Here is a 17,307-nt window from a genome sequence, read left to right as displayed (position 1 = left end):
CTACAGGGATTGTTCACGCTGCTCAGTAAAGATCTCTTTCCTACAGGCTTGTGGACCACTTACTGCTAAGGAAGCAAGGCGGGTGAGGAAGGGGCCTCACGAGGCGGTCTGCAGCGCACTGAGGAAATCAGGACAACAAAGAGGCATCCTCTGGAGCTGTACGATACTAAAAGGGGATGGGGGAGACAGAGGCAGGTGGGACATCTGAGAGCAGGCAGGTGAAAGTGACCCGTAAGGCTTCTGGCTCAGCAGGGGTCAGTATAATGGCTGGTGCATGTGTGTTACGGCTGGCGGGGCTCAGAGCACCTCTCCTGTGTGCCACAGGCCTTCAGTTGCTAACAGCTAACGGTGATTTTCCTTCAGATCAAATGGCAGGGGCCTGTGCTTTTGGAGCTGGAGATCTGTCCATGCTGCCACCATGATGCTGTGGGTCACATAGTGACAACTGGGAAGTCCTTGGTGGACACACTTTTGTTGCCATATGATGTATGTGAGCCACAACCGGGCAGACAATGGGAAGGGGAAGGATAAGGAGAGGCTAAGGCCTCCCCCACTTAATTCAGTCACCATGTGAACAGAAGGCCTGGAAGAACAAGGCTGGGCCATACAGGGTGAGGATCCATGTCCCATATGTTAGCTGGTCTACGGAGGTTCAGACAAATGATTCCAGATGAGTCTTGACTCTATTGCCAGTGGAAAGTCTGTCCTGCCCCTCGGATGCCATGGATGGGTGGGGTGTGGGGGGAGGGTGGTTTGGCCATTAGCAATGAATTTGCCCATCTCCTATCGATTGGGTGGTAAGATGGGAAGAATGGCCCCAAGCATCCACAATGCACGACAGAGGAGTTCTGATGCCATGCTGTCTACATCTGCCCCAATTCACACTGAATCACATGTTGAGGGGACTGGGCCAGGCTTAGGGCCCATGGCAGAAGCCCCCCCATGCTATCTTTGTACTTCATTTAATCCCCCTGTCAAGTTGTGTCTCTTCCTCTCCCGCCCAGAGTCCTCCCTGCACAAGCATGAGTCTCCCCATGCCTCCAACTCCCAAAGTTCCTTGTGTCTCACACTACCAGGGGGCTGTCTACCCTTCAACCTCCAGAGTCCCCAGGTAGTCCACCAGGGAAGGGGGAAGGGCTGTCTCTCACTTCTGTCATGCCCAGAGCCCCTCTTTTCTCCTTTCTTAGCATTTATAAGAGGTCACACATTTTTCAGAGCGCTTGATAAGCCTCCACTCACTAGGCTAGGATATGTCTGTGATGCTGTTGGAGTATGATATGTCTTTGCAGGTCATTCTTGCAACCCCTCTTATATGTTTGCACCAAATCTTGCACAAATTGGGCCAAGTGAGATGACCATTGAAAGCTTATGAGTTGCTGATTCTGTTTATACTATTCATGTGCATGTGTCATTTTTGTACATGAAGATATGACCTTTGGCTGTGTCTCTATTTCAAATGTTAGCTCCTGGAGTAACACACAAAGAGTAGTTAGCCAGCCTGTCTGGGAAAGGCTATTCAGGTAGATGTGGGCAGAGTGGAGCTGGGATGGATGCGGGGATGTGAGTCTGTTGTGTTGGTGTATGGGTGCGTTTCATTGGGGGGAGGGGAGTGTGTAAATGTGTGCAAATCTTCAATCTGGAATGTGGGCCATGGCGTCTGCCTGAAAAGGACTGAGTCGTGCATGGACAGGTGACTTTCTTCCCCTGTCCTCTCTAGGTCAACCTGTGGGAGATCACAAGGAGTGAACTAACACAGGGCCGGGCTTTCCCAGCTGCCTCAGCAGAGTATGTGGGTGCAAGTTGAGGGTGAGTGATGAAAGTTATGGGTTACTTGCTGACATGGAGCATTGCTCTCCCTACTTCTGCTAGCTCCCATCTCCTCCGGACGGACTCCCTGCAGCTGGGCACCTGGCTCTGTGGGGTATTGATTTGCCATTTGCATTGATAAGTGACCATCTCTATTTTACCGGCTATTATTACCGCAGTGGGTCATCATGGATAATTGTTCTCTCTGTGACTCTGCTTACCAGGGCAAGGGGGGGACCCCATTCCCAACGACAGCAAGTTCATCAGGAGAGATATATAGGCTGGGCCATCTTTATGCACAGAGACAGGGCCCAGGCAGGCTGTGCCTGGGCAAGGCCTGATGGCTCCTGCAGGAGTGAGAAGAAACAGGGAGGTGGGCAGGGAAAGGAGAGATGGAGGGGAAGGAAAGGAGGGGAGGGGAATGGAGGGGAAGGCACAGAGCTGCTGCTCATAGTGCCCCTCTCCTAAACTCCTGGGCTCCTCTGGCACTGCCTGTTTTTGGAGGTTCCTAATAAATTCCTCATTCTGGGAGCTTTTGTTTTGCACTGGGCTTGTGTGATGGGACAGCTTCTTTTGTGATGTCAATAGCCCTGTCAAAGCAGAGTGGTGGCTGGCAGGGCCCCTGGGGAAGCCAGCAAGGAATCTGACTCTTTCAAATGTATGCAGGTGCTGCTCTTTATCCAGCCTGTGTGTGTCAGTGAGTGCACCTGCTTCCTGGAAGGCTGGAGGAAGGTCCAAGAAATGTGACAATTTTGGTAAGATTTGTATGGTGCCAATGTGTGCCTTGGGTTCCTGCTGTGGTCAGTACTGCTATGGACTGAGGATAAATAGCTGGAGCCAGGCACTGTTCTGTCATGTAGCTACATGTGGTGATATGAATGGGCTCCTCAGGACTGGCTGGGACCACTCCATCTCAGTGGAAGATGATAGTGAGACAATGGAAACCCCAGTGACTGAACAATTGACTGATCCTAGCAGGACAATGGAAAGAGATGATGACAGGAGACGGTGGTAAGACAGAACTGGGCTCATAGCGAGAGAGAGAGAGCTGTCCTGGACAAGGGAACAGACACAGAAAAAGGAAACCAAGATGGATCCTAGCAACCTGGCACAAGGGAGCCCTGGATTTGGCCACAAGGAACTTTGCCTGAACTTATTCTACTTTGTGCTCACCCAATACTTGATCCAGTAGCCCCATAAACTCTGCTCTGTTCTGAAAAGCTCCCTGGTGTCACTTCAAATACTTGCTGGGCTGCACTGGTTCCTGAAGAAGGGAAAAGTCTTTGACCATGCATCTATCTTCTCCGCTGGATTTGGTGGGCAGAGCTCCGGGGTGAGAAAAGAGTGTTGGATCTCAGAGGCTCTGTCTTGGAGGTGCAGAGGCTACATGTCCTACTCATAAGGAAAAGTATGGCCCCTGGGAGGTCTGGCACTTGGAGAGACCCTTCCAAGGGATTGTTAGAAAGCTAGGGCATAGCACAGAACATTGGTGCCATGACAGAAGGCAAAGGAAGTGTGTGGACCTCCGTGTGCCTATGTGCTGAGGTTGTGAACCAATCCCAGGGAGTTTGGCAAAGAATCACAACAGTGACTTGGCCCTCCAGCTATTCCACAGCTCCAAATACCAAACCATAGCCTGGAGGGACAGGATAAGCTGACCACTGGAGACTGGGGGAAGAGATCCTGGCCCATGGAGAAGGGAGCATATAGGAGTACTTAGAAAAAGGGTGGTAAATCCATATTTAGTTTGGTATCATCTACACTCAAGTCACTAGCCCCACTTCCCTCATAAAACTGCTCACTTTTACAACAAGTCCACAGTTTCTTAACGCAACAGGCCCCAGCCTATGCCCCGCTCTCCACAAATTCAATACCTTTCTCCCCATGCTTTGCTTTTCCCTTGGCAATTCCTTCCACCTCACAGTCTCTTTGGGTGCCTCCTCTGTTCCTACCTGCCTGCTCTCCCACTTACTCCCTGGCGCCTGCGTCTGGTTTATGTACACTCCAGACCTCACTCCCTCCCAGCAGACTCTGAGAGGGTTGGTTAATTGGAATCAGCTGCTCCTCTGGTTATTTTTTCCCCTCCTCCCATATAGCAGTTCACATTGTTACATTGGTGTGCGCTTATCTGTGCCTCCATAGACTGGGATGTGTACGCAGGTCTGTGTGTGCGCCCATGCACTGAGGTGTGTGCATATCTGTGTACCCCTGCACTGGGGTGTGTGCACATGTGTTGAGGCGCATATGCACATTTGTGTGCCTATGGCCTGGGATGTGCAGCTGTGATGGAAGTGGGACGTGTCTGTACCTAGTTATATGACCCCGGCCCTATCACCTTGGTATTGCTACCCAGTTCCTGCAGAAGGGTTTAAAAGCTGCCCAATAGGGAAAGCAGGAGACCACCTGTTGTGTTTTGTCATGTGAACTATCTGGGGTGATATGAATGGCCCAAGATCACTAGGGACTGGCTGGAGCCCTACAGGGACAATGGAAAACCCAGAGATTGACCAAGGGGCACGTACCAAGAGGAGGCTCCCAGAGGCCGAGCATGCAAACTCCGCCTGGCTTTTCAGCTGAACAATGGGTGGAGGTGGCACGAAGCGGTGATAAGAAATGGGCTCACAGAGACTCAGGTACTGGGGACTAAGCTGCACCACTGCAGCGTGTCTGGTGAAGATGCTCTGTGCGAGGAGGGCGCTCCTGTCAGTATTGTAAAACCACCTCTGTGAGGGGGAGTAGCTATGTTGGCGGTGCTGCTCACAGCGGCTTTAGGTTGGTGTACCTTATGTCGCTCAGGGGCAGTAGTGCATTGGCTACGGGGCCAATGAGGGCCCATGTGCAGGTGCCCTAACCAATTGGGGGGCCAGAGAAAAATGGGCACCCCTATGCCCCAACCCGCTCTTCCTGCCCGTATGTGTAAACTCTCTAGTGCAGTGGTTCCCAAACTGTGGGTTGGGACCCAAAATGGATTGGGACCCTGTTTTAATGGGGGCACCAAGACTCGCAGTAGCTTTGCAGGGGCTGAAACAAGGCCCATGCCTCACCCCTTAGGACCAAAATTAAAGTCCAAGGGCTTCTGCACTGGCTGGGACAGGTCAAGTTACAGGCCCCATCCTGGGCCTGAAATCTTTCTGCTTTGGCTCTCTCCCTTGCCGGTGCTGGAGTTGCTTAAAACCACTGCATTTTATCAGGTTAAATTGATTAATAGTGCAAGGACACGTGTCCGGAAAGCGCCAATGGGGGACTCCTTGGGTCCTTGCCAATGGCAGGGTCCCTGCCTTGGTGTTATCCTGCTTCCTCTCTTTGCTACCGCTGCCTTGTGTCTGCAAATAAGGAGCAGGTGCTCTCCGGGCTAGTGCCTGCAACAGGCAAAGCCCTTCCACCAGGAGGCCAGGCAGGAGTTATACTCATCTTCAGAACGGTTCAAGAAAGAGGAGGCAAAGGGAGAAACAGGGCATAAGGCTCACTGGGAAGGAGCTTCTATGCCACCTCCCTCAGTGTCCTGTCTCTGGCTCAGGGAAGCTTGCACTGAGACAGGCTTCAATGTGCGTGTGGCAGTTCTCAGCATGGAGGGAACATGGAGTCTGTCCAGGGCAGAGCACAGCCTCTTTGTGAAGACACTGTAAAGTACAGCTTGCGGGAGTGGGGGGAATGGCATTCCCATCGCACAAACGTCTTCAAGGTCTTGACATTTCTTCCTGTTTTGACTAGGCTGAAATGTTGGACTCTCAAACAGTTTTGCAAACCAAAAATCAGGGGGGTAATTCAGGTCAGGTCAACCACAGCATGTGAAGCATTTCAAAACATGCCACTTGGACTGTTGCTACTATTTATACACATTCTTTTTTTCTTATAGTCCACTTTCATTTTGATCTAAACATTGCTTCGTCCTAGAAAACAGCAATTTTACATCTGGAATATGCCAACACCAAACACAAAATGTCATTGAGTGAGGAATTCACTCTCTCTCTCTCTCTCTCTCTCTCTCTCACACACACACACACACACACACACACACACACACAATATTTCCAACCAGCTGTAACATGGAGGGCATCGGGGCTCCTTCCCCACAGCAGTGGCCAACCCAGGCCAGAGCTGGACACTCCGTGGAAGCCATGTACATGAAGGCAGTTGGGGCCCATCCAGGAAGTAGTTGACCCCACTGCAGGCAGTGTGACCCGAATGGGTAACCCTCAGTTAGAGCATGTCACTGGCTCTCTGGATCCCTCTTCTGAGGTACATTTCATTCAGGGATTTGTGCCTGATTAGATTTCCCCCCCACATTGCTACAGGGAAAACTCCAGCATTGCTCTCTGATAATGGAGGATGTCGTTTTCCTTGTAGTTTCCATGTCCTTCTGATCTGGAACCAGACACTGCAGTTTTCAGACTCTACCTGTTCCCCGGGTCTGGCTAAGTGGCCAAGAAGAAGCTGCAATTTCAGTCCTACTTGCCTCCCTCCCCACTGCCTCCCCCGCCCCATCCCTGCCCATTCACCTCTCTTCCTACATGGAAGCACCACCTCCTAGCCCTGTACCCCACTCCCTGTTCTTCCAGTGCCCCTCAATCCCCCCTGACATCCTCTCCTCTTCTCTGAGCCTCTCTAGTCTGGCACCCTGGGACTTTCTCCCAAACCAGAGAATTTCCCAGCTCACAGGAGGTCAATATTGTCTAGCAGCATTACCAACACTTCCACTGCTTACTGGACTCTTAGAAGACATTTAGGGGTACATTAGAGCTAAATAACAGCACAGAACACTGGGAGCCAGACCTGGTGGCTTTAAACACACTTTATGGGACATTGAGAAACGTGGTCACACCCATGATAAGTAGAAATCCTGCTAACTAAAATCATGCCAGACCATGGCTGTCACTGGACCAGAGCGTGCCAAACTGGGGAGGTGCAACCTGTAGTATGTTTTTCAATATAATCTTCTGCTCCTTCTTCCCTGTTAATGGCCTCTTTGCAAAATCCCCCATGGCCCTTCCATCATTGTTCTCACACGTGCAGAGTTGGTTTGCAATCAAGATCACTAATCACATTTCCCTCCTCGTCTCCTCTGGGCACTCAGGGGTCACAGACCTGAGCTTCATCTGGCAGCTGCCACTAGCATTCTCCAGCAGACCAAGACCCCGCTTCCAGAGCACGATACAGGCTGCGCTGGGCTCCCAGCACCTGACTTTCTGGGCCAACTGAAATGCCCCACAACCAGAGCCTAATGTAATGGGGCGGGGAGGTAGCTTTAAATTAGGGGCTGACCTAGCCCCCACGGCTGCTCCAATTCACTCCCAGGGATATTCTGCCAGCAAGGCTCCAGGTTTGCCCCTTTGACTGATCACACCCACTTCTCTGGGGGACTCCACCGATGGGTTTAAGATTTCTTTGTGCCAGCAGAGTAGCCTTAACACACCGGAGAATCCAGGCCAGAGTGCTTAGTGCAGCGGCCAGGAAGTCTCAGCTGGTAGCTGTTTTGGTTTAAGAAAGGTTCACAAAGGCTGGTTGTGACCCTAAGAGCCCCACAGTGGCAAAGGGATCACTGTTCTATAACAGCAACTTCAGTTAGGCCCGACAAACTCCCTCACCTGGCACCCCCATTTCATCGTATTTCTCCAAAAGGAATGCTAGGTGGGATCCCAGACAGAAGGCAGGATCCCAATGGTCATTAATATCGTTCTGAAACTAATGTCCCAACAGGCTGTAAGAAGTCATGGGTACGTACACGGGGAACGTCTGAAAGGGCTGACAATAAAACTGAGTGGGCAGTCTACATCAAAGTGCTACAGCAGGGCCGCTTCACCCCTGGGTGTGTCCGGTGAAGATGCTCAGTGCTGAGATGGAGCGCCTGTCAGTACCATCAAACCATTTCCTTGAATGATGGTAGGTATGTCAGTGGTGGGAGAAGCTCTCCTGCCAACACAGTGCTGCCCACGCCGGCTTTACTTATCTAGCTCAGGAGCTGTGGCAGCTAGGCCATGGGGCCCATGAGTACCCATGTCCAGAGGCTTCAGACAATTGGGCGGCCCTGGAAAAATGGATGCCTTTGCGCACCAGCCTGCTCTGCCTGCTGGGTGTTTCTTTGTGCATGTAAACTCGCTCATGTATCAGTGCTCAAGCTGTGGGTTGGATTCCAAAGTGAGTTGGGACCCCATTTTAATGGGGTCACCAGGGCTGGCATTAGCCTTGCTAGGCCCTATCAAAGTCTGAGGGCTTCAGCTTTTGGCTTTTCTTCTCCACCTTGCCTGGGGCTCTGGGACTCAGGTTTCGGTCCCCCTCCTGGGTTGTGTGGTGATTTTTGTTGTTGGAAGGACATTGTAGTGCAGTGAAGTATGAGATCCCCTGCTCTAGTGTAGCTGTAGCCTCAGAGAAAGGGGTCTAGACAGAAGCCTGGTCTATATTTAACATTTAATTCAACATAATTATGTCACTCAAGGTATGTCTACACTAGCCCCCTAGTTCAAACTAGGGAGGCTAATGTAGGCATTCAAAGTTGCAAATGAAGCCCAGGATTTAAATATCCCGGGCTTTATTTGCATCTTCCTGTCCGGGCGCCATTTTTAAATTCCCTTAGTCTGGACTAACTGCCCGCAGCTACACATGCCAGGGAGCCAGTAGTTCTAATTAAAGCCCTAATTCGAACTACCTGTTATTCCTCCTGCAAGGAGGTTTAACGGTAGTTCGAATTAGGGGCTTTAATTCGAACTACCGGCTCCCTGGTGCATGTAGCTGTGGACAGTTAGTCCAGACTAGTGAAATTTCAAAATGACAACCAGACGGGAAGATGCAAATAAAGCCCGGGATATTTAAATCCCAGGCTTCATTTGCAACTTCGAATGCCTACATTAGCCTCCCTAGTTCGAACTAGGGGGCTAGTGTAGACATACCCTCAGAGTGTTAAAAACTCACATCCTATGAGTGCCAGAGATATGCCAATCTCAGCTCTGGTGCCGACTTGGCTAGGTCAATGGAAGGCTTCTTCCCCTTGGAGAGGTGACTTTCCTATATCAATGGCAAAACCCCTTCCATTGCCATAGGGAATTTCTACACCGAGGCACTATAGCCACACAGCTACAGCACCAGAGCTGTGCCACTGTCATGCCCATAGTATAGATAAGCCCAGAAAAAGAAAACCATGGTGGTTCCTACAGGGCAGCTCATTGGAGAACTGTGTCTTAATCTTGGCACGTCTATGCTAACCTCTTCTGATTTCCTGGTGGTGTGTTCCAGCTGACTAACAACCCCTACTCTGGTTGGAAAAGGCCGCCTGGAATCACCACATGTCAGTGGGACTCACTGGGCAGCGCTCAGAGTGTGAAACAGGAGCCTTGCAGCTGAAGCTGCATGACCTACCCTTACAGAACAGTGTGACCTCCTTGGAGATCTGCACACTGAAGCGGTCCTCCCAGGGGACTGCTTAAAGGCCAAGGCATAACACAGAGCCTGTAAATCACACGCATCTGTGTCCATGCACTAAGAGATGTGTACACAGCTGTGTCCATGCATGGGGCAGGGGTGCACACATCTGTGTGCCCATGCATTGGGTGTGTGCATGCACCCACATGTTGGAAGATATATACATCTGTGTTTGCATGTGTTGGTATGTGCATGCACCCATGTGTTGTGCAAGTACACATCTGTTTGTACATGTACTGGGCGTATGTACACCCATGTGTTGGGTGGGCATACACATCTGTGTGTACATGTATTGGGAGTATGTGAGCATCCATGTGTTGGGAGGGTACATGCCTGTGTGTGCATGTTTTAGAGAGTTATGTATGTTCTAGGCTACTGGTGTGGTGAGCATGTGCCTATTTGAAAGGGGAAGTGCACATCTGTGAGAGCGCATAGTGGGGTCATGTGGGTGGGAGTATATGTTAATTGGGGCTGGTGCATGTGTATGTTTATATGTTGGCAGGTGTATGTGTGTGTGCATGCGTGTGTGTGGCCCCTCTCCTGTACCAGCTGAGCACCCGTGGAGCTGCAGGGCGGATGATGTCTGGATAGCAGTGCTGCGCTCACGGATGCTGTGAATGATACAGGCCAGCTTTGGCAGTTCTCAGCCGCTCAGGATGAGACGCTTAACTCACATGGACAGCTGGCGCTAGGGGCAGCTGTCAGGGGCTGGAAGCTGATTGGTTGTGACAGGGTTCTACGAGGGGTGGTTGGGAGCTTCTGCTTGTCTAGTTTCCACCACAGACTGGTTACCTAGTAGCAGGCTAATGGGGAGGATTCTGACTCAGGCAGAACTAGGATCCAAGGGGACAAGTGCATAGCGAATTAAGAGGAGACCATCAGGAAAGCCAAAGCATTAGAAAAGCAAATGCTCCCACTCATTGCACTATGGATCCCGACTCCCCACCTCTCCCTCAGTCACTGCTCACCTTGCACACTGCAGCTCCTTCCCTTAGTTCTCTGTCCCTCACGTCTCCCCCCTCTCACTCCTTAGCCCTTCCTTTCCAGCCTTACCCTATATTCTCTTTCCCCCCAGAACCCTTCTAACCACCCAGCCCTCATGCTGCCAACATCTGAGCTGGTGAGGTCACTGGGATTCGTCCCTTCACTGTTCATCAACAGTCTCTGTGTCTCCAGTAGGTTTTCTCACCACTGCCCCTACAGTCTCGACTGTTGCCATCTCCAATTCATCTCCCCCTAGCCATAGTGGGAGCCCTATTATCAGACTGCCAGGTACTTCGGCCGTTCTCAGCATCCTGGCCTGCATGCTGCTGTTATTAAAGGCAGGCAGAAATGCCCCGGGGAGGAAAAGTCCAAGCATCTATGGGCTGCTGAGGGTTGAGCCTCAATGGATATACAGAGGGTGTCAAGGAGAGGAAAGTCACAGGCCCAGGTCCTATAGCACTTGAGTTGACTGCTGGGCATCCCTGCGGGATGGCTGCAGCTGGCATAATTTCAAACCATCCCATAACAGCGTTTTACCCCAAGGGCCATTTTGGCTCCCAGTGGTCAAGGAAGTAGAAAGTTGGCAAAAGCTCGACCCCACTGAGGATTACACAATATCTGCAGGAGGGTGTTTGCAAAGGTTTGTATCCTGTCTACACCAGCAGCCAAACAGCTGTCAACCCCATCTGAGAGGATGCCAGGGGGCTCATTGCTAACCACTATTGTCAGTAATGGAAAAGTGGAATGGGGGAGGGATGGAAGGAAGGGCAGAGAGTGAAGATGTAAGGGAAGGGAATGGGAGAGGCAAGGAAGGGATGGAGGGGAAGAAGACAAGGACGAGGGGAAAGGAAGGGGAAGGAAGAGTGGTAGGTCAGATGTTTTTAGTGCAGATATTTTCCATTCTCACCCAACCCCTTTTTCTTCAACAATATCCTCCCTCCTCAGGCCTCCCTCCTCCACACACATTCCTTCTCTGCAGTCTCCTTCATGCTGACTCTCTTCCTCTTGCTCTCTCTCCTTCCCTCCTGTCAAATCCAAGAATGGACCTCATGGCTGCTGGCCCTTTCTCATCCCGCGTTTCCCAGCTTGGCCTGCCGGACACCCGACTATTACTCCCCAACGTCCCACAGCCCGAGAAAGAAAGGAAAGGCAGCGGGAAGCATGACTTGGCTGGGAGAGCAGCTTTGCCAGGCATCACCTCGTAAATCTCACACCTCTTGGAGCATTTAGTGCTGGAGTCACTTAAAATCTCTGCATATTATCAGGTTAAATTGATTAATGGTGGAAGGAGAGGTGGTATCTGGAAAGAGCTGATGGGGAATACAGGGACCTTGCAGATAACAGAGTCCCTGCCTTGGCTGTATTCTGCTTCCTCTCTTTGCTACCTCTGCCTTGCTTCTAATTAAGGAGTACATGCTCTCCAGGTTAGTGCCTGTAATAGGAGGCCAGGCAAGAGTTACACTCATCTTCAGAACGGTTCAAGAAAGAGGGGGCAAAGGGAGAAACAGGGCATAGGGCTCACTGGGAAGGGGCTTCTATGCCACCTCCCTCAGTGCCCTGTCACTGGCTCAGGGAAGCTTGCACTGAGACAGGCTTCAATGTGCGTGTGGCAGTTCTCAGCATGGAGGGAACATGGGGTCTGTCCAGGGCAGAGCACAGCCTCTTTGGGTATGTCTACACTAGCCACCCTAGTTTGAACTAGGGTGGCTAATGTAGTCATCCAAACTTGCAAATGAAACCCGGGATTAAAATAGCCCAGGCTTTATTTGCATGTTCCCGGGTGCTGCCATTTTTAAATGCCCAGTAGTTTGAACTCCCTGCCCGCGGCTACACGTGGCATGGGCTAGGTAGTTCGAACTACTTAGCCCGTGCCGCATGTAGCCGCGGGCAGGGACTTCGAACTAATGGGCATTTTAAAATGGCGGTGCCCAGGAACATGCAAATAAAGCCAGGGATATTTTAATCCCAGGCTTCATTTGCAACTTCAAATGACTACATTAGCCACCCTAGTTTAAACTAGGGTGTCTAGTGTAGACATACCCTTTGTGAGGACACTGTAAAGTACAGCTTAGGGGAGGGGCTGGAATGGCATTCCCAGTGCACAAACATCTTCAAGGTCTTGACATTTCTTCCTGTTTTGACTAGGCTGAAATGTTGGACTCTCAAACAGTTTTGCAAACCAAAAATCAGGGCAAATTCAGTTCAGGTCAACCACAGCATGTGAAGCATTTCAAAACATGCCACTTGGACTGTTGCTACTATTTATACACATTCTTTTTTTCTTATACTCCACTTTCATTTTGATCTAAACATTGCTTCGTGCTAGAAAATAGCAATTTTACATCTGGAATATGTCAACACCAAACACAAAATGTCATTGAGTGAGGAATTCGCTCTCTCTCTCACACACACACACACACACACACACACACACACACACACACACACACACACTCTTCCTCACAAGATTCAGATGCAACAAATCAGCCTTTTTGTTGTGCCGCCCAGAAGGAACAGCCAGCATTTCGGCGTTACAGACTCTCAGACACTGGGCTAGTATATATATGACTAGCCAATTTTGTTGCCAAAAAGCCCAAATATTTTGTCCAAAGGTTTCCCACTAGCTGTAATGTGAAGGACATCGGGGCCCCTTCCCCATAGCAGTGGCCAACATAGGCCAGAGCTGGGTGACCCGTGGAAACCATGTACATGAAGGGAGTTGGGGCCCATCCAGGAAGTAGTTGACCCCACTGCAGGCAGTGTGACCCGAATGAGTAACCCTCAGTTAGAGCATGTCACTGGCTCTCTGGATACTTCCTCTGAGGTACATTTCATTCAGGGATTTGTGCCTGATTAGATTTGTGCGCTGCTCAGCCAGGTCACCATGTGGGAGCAAGTGGTGCATGCAACCGTTTGGGCTCCACGCCCCCCCCCCCCCCCCCCCATGCAGCATGGGGAGTGTGGAGCCCCAACGGCCATTTGGGCTCTGCGGTCCTCCGAGTGAGAGGCAGGAGGGGGAGGAGAAGTGAAAGAGAGAGACAGAGACAGAGAGAGAGGCAGGAGACGGAGGAGAGCTGAGAGGGGGAGGAAGGAGGAGGAGGAGAGAGAGAGAGAGACGGAGCGAGAGACCGGAGGCTCAGGAGAGAAGACCGACGTGGAGGAGAGACCTGAAAATCCCGTCTTATGATGGGCTAATTGGCTAGTCATATATATAGTAGCCCAGTGTCTGAGTCTGTAATGCCGAAATGCTGGCTGTTCCCTCTGGGTGGCGCTGTTGCCGAAATGCTGGCTGTTCCCTCTGGGTGGCGCTGTTGCTGAAATGCTGGCTGTTCCCTCCGGGCGGCGCTGTTGCTGAAATGCTGGCTGTTCCCTCTGGGTGGCGCTGTTGCTGAAATGCTGGCTGTTCCCTCCGGGCGGCGCTGTTGCTGAAATGCTGGCTGTTCCCTCTGGGCGGCGCTGTTGCTGAAATGCTGGCTGTTCCCTCTGGGCGGCGCTGTTGCTGAAATGCTGGCTGTTCCCTCTGGGCGGCGCTGTTGCTGAAATGCTGGCTGTTCCCTCTGGGCGGCGCTGTTGCTGAAATGCTGGCTGTTCCCTCTGGGTGGCCGGTGCTGCATGGGGAGTGCGGGGCCCAAACGGCTGCTTGCGCCGCTTGCTCCCCCGCGGTGGCTCGGCTGAGCGGTGCAGAAGTCAGCCAAGTGACACAGTGGGAGGCAAAGGGGGGCGGGGCGGTGACATGCAGTGTGACAGTGGCTCCAAGCCCCACCCCCTGGCCATGAACGTCACTGCCCCGCCCCCCTTTGCCTCCCGCCATAGCGCTCTGCTGACTTCTGCGCCGCTCAGCCTGGACATTGCGTGGAAGCAAGCGGTGCAAGCGACCGGTTGGAATCCACACCCCCCATGCAGCACGGGGAGCGCGGAGCCCAAACAGCCATTAGGGCTACGCAGTCCCCCGAGTGAGAGGCAGGAGGGGGAGGAGAAGAGAAAGAGAGAGACAGAGGGAGAGGCAGGAGGCGGAGGAGAGCTGAGGGGGGGGGAGGCAGGAGGAGGAGGAGGAGAGAGAGAGACGGAGACAGAGCGAGAGACTGGAGGCTCAGGAGAGAAGACCTACGTGGAGGAGAGACCTGAAAATCCCGTCTTATGACGGTCTAATTGGCTAGTTGCTCTCTGATAATGGAGGATGCCATTTTCCTTGTAGTTTCCATGTCCTTCTGATCTGGAACCAGACACTGCAGTTTTCAGGCTCTACCTGTTCCCCGGGTCTGGCTAAGTGGCCAAGAAGAAGCCACAATGTCACCTGGTATTTCAGTCCTACTCGCCTCCCTCCCCACTGCTCCCCCCCCCCATCCCTGCCCATTCACCTCTCTTCCTACAAGGCAGCACCACCTTCTAGCCCTAAACCCCACTCCCTGTTCTTCCAGTGCCCCTCAATTCCCTCCTCCCAAAGTCCTAACTTACCCTCACCCTCATTTTCAAGCTTCTTCTGTGTAGTATGTTTTTCAATATAAGCCTCTGCTCCCATATCCCTGTTAATGGCCCCTTCGCAAAATCCCCCACAGCCCTTCCACCATTGTTCTCACAGGTGCAGAGCTGGTTTGCAATCAAGATCACTAATCACATTTTCCTCCTTGTCTCCGCTGGGCACACAGAAGTCACAGACCGGAGCTTCATCTGGCAGCTGCCACCCGCAGTCTCCAGCAGACAGAGGCCCCGCTTCCCAAGCACGGGTTGGAGCACGAGACAGGCTGCGCTGGGCTCCCAGCACCTGACTTTCTGGGCCAACTGAAATGCCCCACAACCAGAGGCTAATGTGATGGGGTGGGGAGGTGGCTTTAAATTAGGGGCTGACCTAGCCCCCACGGCTGCTCCAATTCACTCCCAGGGATATTCTGGCAGCAGGGCTCCAGGTTTGCCCCTTTGACTGATCACACCCACTTCTCTGGGGGACTCCACTGATGGGTTTAAGATTTCTTTGTGCCAGCAGAGTAGCCTTAACACACCGGAGAATCCAGGCCAGAGTGCTTAGTGCAGTGGCCGGGAAGTCTCAGCTGGTAGCTGTTTTGGCTTAAGAAAGGTTCACAAAGGCTGGTTGTGACCTTAAGAGCCCCACAGTGGCAAAGGGGTCACTGTTCTATAACAGCAACTTCTGTTAGTTCCAACAAACTCCCTCACCTGGCACCCCTATTTCATCGTATTTCTCCAAAAAGAATGTTAAGTTGGATCCCAGACAGAAGGCAGGATCCCAATGGTCATTAATATTCTGGAATGAATATCCTGGCATGCTGTAAGAAATCATGTGTACGTACATAGGGAAATAACCTTGTAAAGTCTGAAAGGGCTAATTAACAAACTTCTGCCAAATGTATTCACCTGTCCGCTTTGGTTCACATGTAAATAATGCATTAGAAGCAAGCACTGTAGATGCCCTACCTGCATATGAAGTCAATATGAGGCTGTGATATCCATATGGAGTCTGCTCATTGAAGAATGAATTCCAGAAGTCATCCTGACACTGGTTAAACAGCAAATTTTGGAGAAGAGAAGGGGAAGGCAAAAGCCCCCTCTCCCCTCCTTTACCCTGGACTGAGGAAGTGAAAAAGGCAGCGTTTTTGCACTCAGGGAAGAGGGCTCCCAGCTACATTGGTTGGAGATGCTAGGAGATTGCTTTAGGTGAGATTAACTACTTTAGACAATGGATGAGCCTCTTAACTTGAGACTCTAGGAAGCATATTATGGTTTTGTGTTATGGAATAGAGCTATTCCATTTCCATTATTCTGACTCACTGCTCCCCTGGATCTTTGAGTCTTGACTCTGTTGCGAGAGGAAGAATAAGTTTAGTAACAAACATGTTTCAGTGCAGGGGATTAAACAAAACATTACTGCTGGATTGCAATCCACCCATATAGTGGGTGTGTTCTCCCTTGGGGGACTGCAGGCCTGGGAAGTCTCTGAGGCTGTGTCTATACTGCACCCCTTTTCTGGAAAAGGGATGCAGATTAGACAAGTCGGAATTGCAAATGCAGCAGGGGATTTAAATATCCCCTGCTGCATTTGCATGAACATGGCTGCCAGTTTTTTCCGGCTCGGGGCTTTGCCAGAGAAAAGCACCAGTCTAGACAGGGATCTTTCGGAAAATAAAGCCTTTTCTAAAAGGTCCCTTATTCCTGATTTTAAAACCCTGAGCCGGAAAAAAGCGGCAGCCATGTTCTTGCAAATGCAGCGGGGGATATTTAAATCTCCCGCTGCATTTGCAATTCCGACTTGTCTAATCTTCGTCCCTTTTCCGGAAAAGGGGTGCAGTGTAGACACAGCCTGAGTGTCTAGTGAAGAAGGGGTCTAGACACTGCAGGGACTCCTCCAAGGATACGGGGCCTGGGGCGTGCCTGCCCTCTGACTGAGTGATGTGTGCGGGGTTAGGAAGGCAGTGCTAGTCTTGCCAGAGGCTGGTGGTTTCAAGGAGCCAAGCTTCTTCAGGCGCAGACAGGACTGCTGCACGCTTGTGATGAGGTACCTCACAACCCTGGGAGTGTCACTCCATTGCATGCAGATGGGCCTTCATCCCCACTGCCCTCCAGCTTTCCACCTGTCAAGACCCATGGCGTATGCCAAAGGCCCAGCCTGAGGGACACACCACTGTCGCCCATGCAGGAAATGTGCCAAACGGTGGGGTCCATTCCTTTCATGCCAGTGACATGTTGTTCCAGGACTGTCTATTTGTGGTGTAAGTCCTTTCGTACATCAATATGGAGGGGGAAACCAAAAGTGTGTGGGACATGGGACACTTTGTGTCGAAAATGAGCCACCGCCTTCAAATTGGAGAGATGTGTGAACCCAACACCTTCAACAGTGTCTGAGAGACACTCTGGCTGAGCTATCCAAAGGGGCCCACAGGATTCGGGCACTCAGCTCTCACTCAGGCTACGTCTAGACTACAGGTTTCTTGCTCAAGAAGCGTTTTTTGGAAGAGATCTTCCAAAAAAACTTCTTGAGCAAGAGAGCATCCATACTGCAAAAGCGCATCGAAAAAGCGATGCGCTTTTTAAAAGAGAGCATCCAGATTGCCTGGATGCTCTCTCACATGGAAGTTGTGATTGCTATGGATAGAA

The sequence above is a fragment of the Pelodiscus sinensis genome, chromosome 1 (assembly GCF_049634645.1).
Source record: "Pelodiscus sinensis isolate JC-2024 chromosome 1, ASM4963464v1, whole genome shotgun sequence".
Taxonomy (NCBI): Eukaryota; Metazoa; Chordata; order Testudines; family Trionychidae; genus Pelodiscus; species Pelodiscus sinensis.
The sequence above is the reverse complement of the archived record's forward strand: the minus strand, read 5'-3'. Positions refer to the sequence as shown.